The following is an 8,256-nucleotide window of genomic DNA, read 5'->3' as shown; positions in this document are numbered from 1 at the left end:
AAATCCCCTCATACCAAGCAGGATGGAGGCAACTCATTAGAAGGAAAAGGGTCTCAAAGGCAGACAAAAGCGTCAGAGACAGCCCCTGCTCCCACTGTTAGGAGTCTCACAGGAAAACCAAGCTATGAAACCATAACATATGCAGAAGACCTAGGTCAGACCCATGAAGACTTGCTGATGTCAGTTCAGTCTCTATCAGGACCTATGAAACCAGGTTAGTTGATTCTGTGTTTTTTCTTATGGTGTCCTTGAACTTCTGGCTTCTACAATCCTTCCTCACCCTCTTCCACAGGATTCCTCCAGCACCTTCTAATATTTGGTTGTGTATCTCTGCATCTGCTCCTATCAGTTGCTGGATAAAGCCTCTGTAATAATGATTATGTAGGCTCTTATCTACCAGTAGAACAGAGTAATCATTAGGAATTCATTTTCATTGACCTTTGTTTTCCATTTGTGTTTGGTTCTATCTTAGGTCTCTGGCTATCCAGCTTCTGGTTCTGGCCATGCAGGCTGAGTCAGTCATTGGTTTTCCCTCTCATGCCATGAGTCTCTGTCTGGAACCAGTTTGCCACTCCCACAAGTTCTGTGCCTTCTTTTCCAGAGCACATCTTGCAGTTAGAACAAATTGTAGGTTGAAGGTTTTTGTGACTGAGTTTGGTGTCAAAATCTCTCCACTGGAAACCTGCCTAGTTATAGAAGATGGCCAGTTAAGGTTCTATAACCCCATTACTAAGAGACTTAGCTAGCATCACCCTTTGAAGATTCTAAAAAATTGGAAAATATAAAAGAAATGGACAGTTTTTCTTGAGAAATACCACTTACCAAAGTTAAATCAAGATAAGATAAATGATTTAAATAGACCTATAACCCTAAGGAAATAGAAGCAATCATTAAAAGTCTCCCAGCCAAAAACAAATCCCAAGGCCAGACAGTTTTAGTACAGAATTCTATCACATGTTCAAAGAAGAAATAATACCAACACTCCTCAAATTATATCACAAGATAGGGACAAATGGAACATCACCAGATTTATTTTGTGAGACCACAGTCATCCTGATATCAAACCATACAAAGACTTAACAAAAAAGAGAAGTACAGGCCAGCTTCCTTCAGGAATATTAATGCAAAAATACTCAATAAAATACTTGCAAACAGAATCCAAGGACAAATCAAAAAAGATCATCTACTATGATCAAGTAGACTTCATTCCAGAGATGCTGGGAATGTTCAGCATAGGAAAATCTGTCAATGCAATCCACCATGTAAACAACTGAAAGAAAAAAGTCACCTGATCATCTCATTAGATGCTGAAAAAACCTTAGACAAAATCTAACACCCTTCATAATAAAAGTCTTGAGAGATCAAGGATAAAGGGATATACCTAAACATAGTAAAGGCAATTTACAGCAAGCTATTACCCAACTTCAAATTAAATGGAGAGACACTCAAAGCAATTCTACTAAAATCAGGAACAAGACAAGATTGTCCACTCTCTCCATATCTATTCAATACAGTACTTGAAGTTCTCGCTAAAGCAGTAAGACAATTTTCTTTTTTCTTCAGAAAAAGAAGGTACAAATATTATTCTGTCAAATGGAATTTAGAACTGAAAATCCTGTGATAACAGAGTCAAGCTATAGGTATTACATACTGACAATATTCTCAAAATTGACAGGAGACTGAAACACACAGACTATAACAGGAAGAAGTATATACTACATATACCAGTGTAGTTTATTGTAGACTTTACTGTCTTCTGCTAACACACACAAAAAATATGATCATATTTTGAGCTAAAGAAATTATAAGATGGAGTTATTTCTCTGTCATAGAGCCCATGACCTAACATGTGCAATGACCTACATTTAATCTCAGGCATTCAAAAAAAAAATCAAAGGAATACAAACAGAAGAAAGAAAGAAAGAAAGAAAGAAAGAAAGAAAGAAAGAAAGAAAGAAAGAAAGAAAGAAAGAAAAAAAAAAAAGAAAGAAAGAAAGGCAGGAAGGAAGGAAGGAAGGAAGAAAGACAGAAAGAAAGAAAGAAAGAAAGAAAGAAAGAAAGAAAGAAAGAAAGAAAGAAAGAAAGAAAAAGGAAGAAAAAGGGAAATTTTATGGTTTCTAATATAACAAAATTGATAAAATTTTGCTATATAATTTACTGGTTTAAAAAAGTAATTGAAATCTTAAGGAAAAAATAATACATGTTAACTTTTTCAATTAAAAACCACACAAGAAAATATTAACATTAGCAATATTATTCACATTAATATTCTTTAGTACTAGAGTATTAATTAATAATGAAAAAATTAACTTCTAATGTAAAAATATCATCTAAATGTCGGCTTTTCCTTTGCTAATATTTTCTTCTGGATTGGATACAAAATTCATTAAATAATTTATATTTGCAATATGAAACTTCTGTTCCAAGACCTAAAATATTCCCTTGTGTCATCCTTTTTCTGTTTAATCTGTTAATATATCCAAATACCCTATCTTGAAGTGATTGTTCTTTTGGTACTAACCTGTATAGAAATCTCTACCTTAAACTATCTTATACATGCTGCACTAAATCTAATACTTTGCTATAAAGGAAATATTATAATTAGTATGCCCAGGAGAAATCTTAATATTTAAAGATGAAGAGATCAAGTCAGGAAAAGGGAATAAGGATTACAAAAGAATCATTGTGATTGCAACCCTAACATTGACAGCAGAACATCCCAGAGTCTCAAGAGTGAATTTTTCTCTGTGTATCTTATTAGTGTTCTAGAACAATCTAAATAAATACATGGCAAGAGTTTTGAGTCACAGGGTGGTGTTGGTGCATGCCTTTAATCCCAGCACTTGGGAGGCAGAGCCAGGTGGATCTCTGTGAGTTTGAGGCCAGCCTGGTCTACAGAGTGAGATCCAGGACACGCACCAAAACTACACAGAGAAATCCTGTCTTGAAAAAAAATGAAACAAAACAAACCAACAAACAAAAAAAGAATTTTGAATCAATCTCCAAATAAAATATATTCCTCCAAGTGTATGCATTTTCACCTATACTCACACTTGCTACAATTATTTGAACATAGCACAATTTACTGAATCCAGAGAAAAACTTAGGTTGATGATAAGACCAACATGTCTTTATAAAAAAATAACTAATTGGAATATATATGCATATACATATACATACATGCATGCAATAACAAGTGGCAGGGGAGAGGTTACAATTTATTTCTGATTTTCTTTTCCTTTTTTTTTAAAAAAAAATTTATTTGTTTTATATACCAACCACAGATCCCCTCTCAACCTCCTCCCACTCCTCCCACCCCTGCCTACTGCCCTGTCACTCAAACCCATCCCTCATCTCCTCCTCCAAAAGAATAAGTTCTCTCATGGGGGGACAGCAAACCTTGGTACATTCAGTTGAGGAAGGATTCAGCCCTCCTCCCTGCCTCAAGACTGAGCAAGGTGTCTGACCAATAGATAATGGGATGCAGAAAGCTGGCTCATGCCCAGGCATTGATCCTGATCACACTGCCAGGGGCCAAGAGGTTACAATTTTGAAGGAGAGCAGGAAGGTATATATGGGAAGTTTTGAGGGAGGAAAGCAAAGAGAGAACTATTGTAATTATATTAAAATCTCAAAAAATGCTAAAAATAAGGAATCACTAATCAGGAAAGTAAATCTTATCAGGCTTTCAAATAGGAAATGTGATTATGTAGATAGATATATATTAGGTGGAAACTTCAGAAATCTACAGGAAGGTGGTCAGAAAGTTACAAATTACAGCCAAAAGTTGTTGAGACAGAAAGGCTGGAAATGCAGAGAAACAGGATCAAACATCAACAAATACAAAAGGTCTTCACACTTAATTTATTATTTCACAGTTTATCCCTCTATGTAAATTGATTCAACACCATTTCACATTGTCTTTTTACTATTGAGCTTATAATCTTATGCCCTAAGAAACTGATATATTAAACTAATAATAAAAATAATATTTATTAACTCTAATTTAAAGCTATGGAAAAAGATAGAAGACCTTCATTTATTTCCTATCATCTGAGATCAGTTTCTTCCTCCATAAATTTTTCATGGCATTTTCACTTCCTGCATTTCTCAATGTGTAAATCAGAGGGTTGAGGCAAAGGTGTTCCAATTGAATAAAATGTAGCTATCATCTTGTCCATAGGAAATGTGTTTGCAGGGCGTGTGTATATAAAATACAAGGTCCAAAAAACATGGATGACCACAATGATATGGGAGACACAGGTGGACAGGGCTTTTCTCCTCCCTTCAGCACTGTGGTTTCTTAGGGAACGCATAGATGATGACATATGAGACCATTAGCATGAGGAAACTCACTGTACAAATGGCCCCACTGTTGGACACCAGAAGTAGGTTGATCATATATGTGTCTGAACAGGCAAGTTTCAGCAGTGGCTGCAAGTCACAGAAATAGTGGTCGATCTTATTGGGACCACAGAAAGGTAAACTCAAGCAAGAAATATCTGAACTAAAGAATGCACACAGGATCCCACCCAGGCCATGGCCACCAGCATCCCACAAACCCGGTGGCTCATGATTGGTCATGTAGTGCAGAGGCTTACAGATGCTACATAGCGGTCAACAGCATGAGGATGAGGATGAAGATTCCAGGCAGCCAAAGAAATGGAATGTAAAGACTTGTATTATGCACTCACTGAAGAAATAGAGGCCTCTTTCATCAGAGAATCCACAATTGTTCTAGGGGCTATGGTTGTAGAGAAGCAGGTGTCAGATAAGGATAAGTAGAACAAGAAGAAGTACATTGGACTCCCAAGTGCCTGGCTTGTCTTGATGGTAGCAATGATCAGCAAGTTACCCAGTAATGTTCCCATATAAAAAAGCAAAAACACAACAAAGAGAATTTCTTTCTAAATGGATCCTGTGTCAAACCAAGTAGAATGAACTCAGTCACATTGTTACTCAGCCACATTGTTTAGTGATCAGAAGTGGTAAATATGAAATACTTTATCTGAAAAAATAAAGACATTTATTTTGAGAGTGGTATATGATTCTGTGGAGCACTTTATGCAAAAGTAAGTAATCCTCATTAGTGATATTCTGTTATTTTTTAATAAATGATTCAACACTTTTTCCTAAATTTTGTGGCAATCTATTTGCATTATTATGTTCCCATAACACTCTGCAAACACAAATCCCTGTTATCACAATTATGGTTAATTTTACAACTTAATGATTATAAATTTGGAATATGTTATCTGTAATATTTTATCATTAACTTTATTTTTCATATGAAATGGGAAGCCTATCATCACCTCACAATAAAGAATGTCAATTTTTTAAAATATTGTTATGCATATTTTCAGACTTGATTATATAATATTTCAGCACTTTACAAAACTTATTTCAGGTATTTTAGCCTAAACATGTGAAATAAATATTTATAACTTCCAAATAATCTTAAAATATCTTGTGATACTTATTACTTGACATAATCAATGGATCAGAATAAATGTTTTTGGTGACTAGAACTATCATTAGTATTACAACTTTTAATTATTATTATTGTAGGAGAGGCATACTTTTGAACATCCAGAGCCCAAGGTTATAGTTGAATAAGATGAAAGTGGTAGCATCATTCTTCAATTTTTTTCTTTTTTTAATAATTTGATTTAATTTTACATATCCACCACAGATTCCCCTGTCCTCCCTCGTCCTGTTCCCCCACACTCCCCCTATCTCACCCCCCATTCCCAACTCCTCCAGGGCAAGACTCCTTTGGGGATTCAGCTCAACCTGGTAGATTCAGTCCAGGCAGGTCCAGTGCCCTCCTCCCAGGCTGAGGGAAGTGTCCCTGTATAAGCCCAAGGTTCCAAACAGCCGGCTCATGCACTAAGGACAGGTGCTGGTCCCACTGCCTGGGTGTCTCCCAAACAGTTCAAGTTAATCAATTGTCTCACTTATCCAGAGGCCTGATCCAGTAGGGGGTTCCTCAGCTATTGGTTCATAGTTTGAGAGAAAGCCTGAACTGACCTACTCTGGGGATCGATGGTCAAACACCCTAACTGTCGTGCTAGAAATCTCATCCAATGACTGATGGAAGCAGTTGCAGAGATCCACGACCAGGCCCCAGGTGGAGCTCCAGGAATCCAATGGGAGAAAGAGGAGGGATTGTATGAGCGAGAATTGTTGACACTAAGATTGGAAAAAGCACAGGACAAATAGTCAAACTAGTGGAAACACATGAACTATGAATCATTCTTCAATTTTTAATGTTTTTGTGATAACAGTTTATTTCACATGTGTTACAGTCAGCTGCCAGGGGACTAGAAGACAGATGCAATCCCTAGTAGTTTTAATATCAATATGTCTATAAACACCATGTTCTTGGAACAGAGCAGTAATTCAGAAGAGAAAGGAAGCTGTGATTTTGCTGAAAAGGAATGTAAATAGTCAGTAATTGACTCTTTGTTCATTTTGTTTTGCCTGCAAATGTCAATAATTATCCATTTTTAAATATCACTTCTTTCAATAAATAATTAACATGGAATATTCTATTATGGTTTTCAATCTTAAGAACAGAGCTTTTTTACTAATTATTACTTGCCAAAATGATTCTGTATGATTAGATAGATCGATTGATCTATAGATAGATAGATAGATAATAATGATGATGAAGATAGATGATTGAGATAGATAGATAAATAGATAGATGATAGATAGATAGATAGATAGATAGATAGATGGATGGATGATAGATAGATAGTCAGGTCATACTAATATTGAAGTGGAATCTATGTGGAAGACGTATGTATTACACTGTGCTCCTACCAATCTCACCAACATATTTGTGCATGATGTTGAAAGCTATTAGTCAAACAAGAGATATGACATACAGACATACACAAAATTGTCGTTATATTTATTTACTTTTCTCTCTTTGCAAATTTTCATCTCTTTAGTAGACTTGAGAAGTGTTTGCTTTCTATAAATAAAAAAAATACTCATTCAGATGTCAATCAAAGTTTCTCACCTTAGCTTCTATGATCTTTGGCAAAGATGTTAGGCTGTAATAGAACTGAATTTCTCTATTAATTATTAAAATGGGCCTGTTCATTCCTTATTTTTGCACTCAAATGGCATGTTTGTACATGAAAATAACGTATGCTGAGTGGACACGATGATGGAAAAAATGCATTCACCTCAAACTTATTTAGTCACTTCTTGGAGAATACAGTGTTTTGAATGTTTGCTATGAATTCCATTAGCATTTTCCATTTCTAGAACAAGCTCATTAACCTCAAACATGAACATAGACTTTTTATATATAAGAATTCAAAGTACTAGATTTAACAAACTTGGTAATATTTATAGTTCTTGATCAAACATCTGATCATTATTTTCATCAATAGTCAAAGGCCATCATTCTTTCTGGAACATATTAAATTTATAGCTATTATGACCATCTAGACATTTGAAGACTCAGTTTTAAAGACAACTCAAAGAATCTTTTCAATGATTGTTTTGTAACAAGGAAAATAATCCCTGATTTCTGAAAAGCCTTTCCTCATAGCCTTTGTTGTACTAATGTAGGTATTTGATTCATTGCAATTATCTGAATGGCTTTTAGTTTTCTTTCTTGAATAAATATGCAGAAAATCTATGCCTCCCAAAATAACTCGCTCCACTATAACAAGCTCAACGTCTTGCATAGAGTGATACCTAACAGTTTAAGTTGAGCATTGTCTCTTAGTTCTTAAAATGCAATGCTTCTCTTGTAGATCAAGAGATGTTTCAGTGGGCAAAGTGGTTGCTGAGTATGAGGACATGAGTTCATATCTCTACCACGTAAAATACTAGGCATGGTGGAATGCACTCATAACCCAAGAGCACAATGCAAACAGCCTGCAATTCTAGCCCAACTGAACTTTGTAATATTGGAAACAGCTGAAGAAAACATCCTGATGTCCACTTCTGACTTCCACACATGGGCAAACACACCCTCACACACGTGTGTACATACACACACCCACACTCAAATTTAATTTTTATCTGATTATTTTAGTGCTTTTCTGACTTTATATTCAAATGAATTTATTAGAGTTTCCATGTACTATGGATGGAAGGCAAGAAAATATTATCCTTTTTTTTTTTTAAAAGCCTCAAGATCTAAATAACCTGGTGAAATAATCAGATGATCTGTAAAACAAGATAGCGAACTTGAGCGGAGTGTGCGGAATAGTGCATGCTACGAGTGAC

General features: G+C 35.4%; 1 pseudogene; it reads right to left on the bottom strand.

Moving 5' to 3' along the window:
- Positions 1-4,039: 4,039 nt before the first annotated feature.
- On the bottom strand, positions 4,040-4,969 carry LOC114689446 (annotated as a pseudogene).
- Positions 4,970-8,256: the final 3,287 nt, after the last annotated feature.

Source organism: Peromyscus leucopus, unplaced genomic scaffold, assembly GCF_004664715.2.
Source record: "Peromyscus leucopus breed LL Stock unplaced genomic scaffold, UCI_PerLeu_2.1 scaffold_1825, whole genome shotgun sequence".
Classification (NCBI taxonomy): Eukaryota; Metazoa; Chordata; class Mammalia; order Rodentia; family Cricetidae; genus Peromyscus; species Peromyscus leucopus.
The sequence above is the reverse complement of the archived record's forward strand: the minus strand, read 5'-3'. Positions and strand labels throughout refer to the sequence as shown.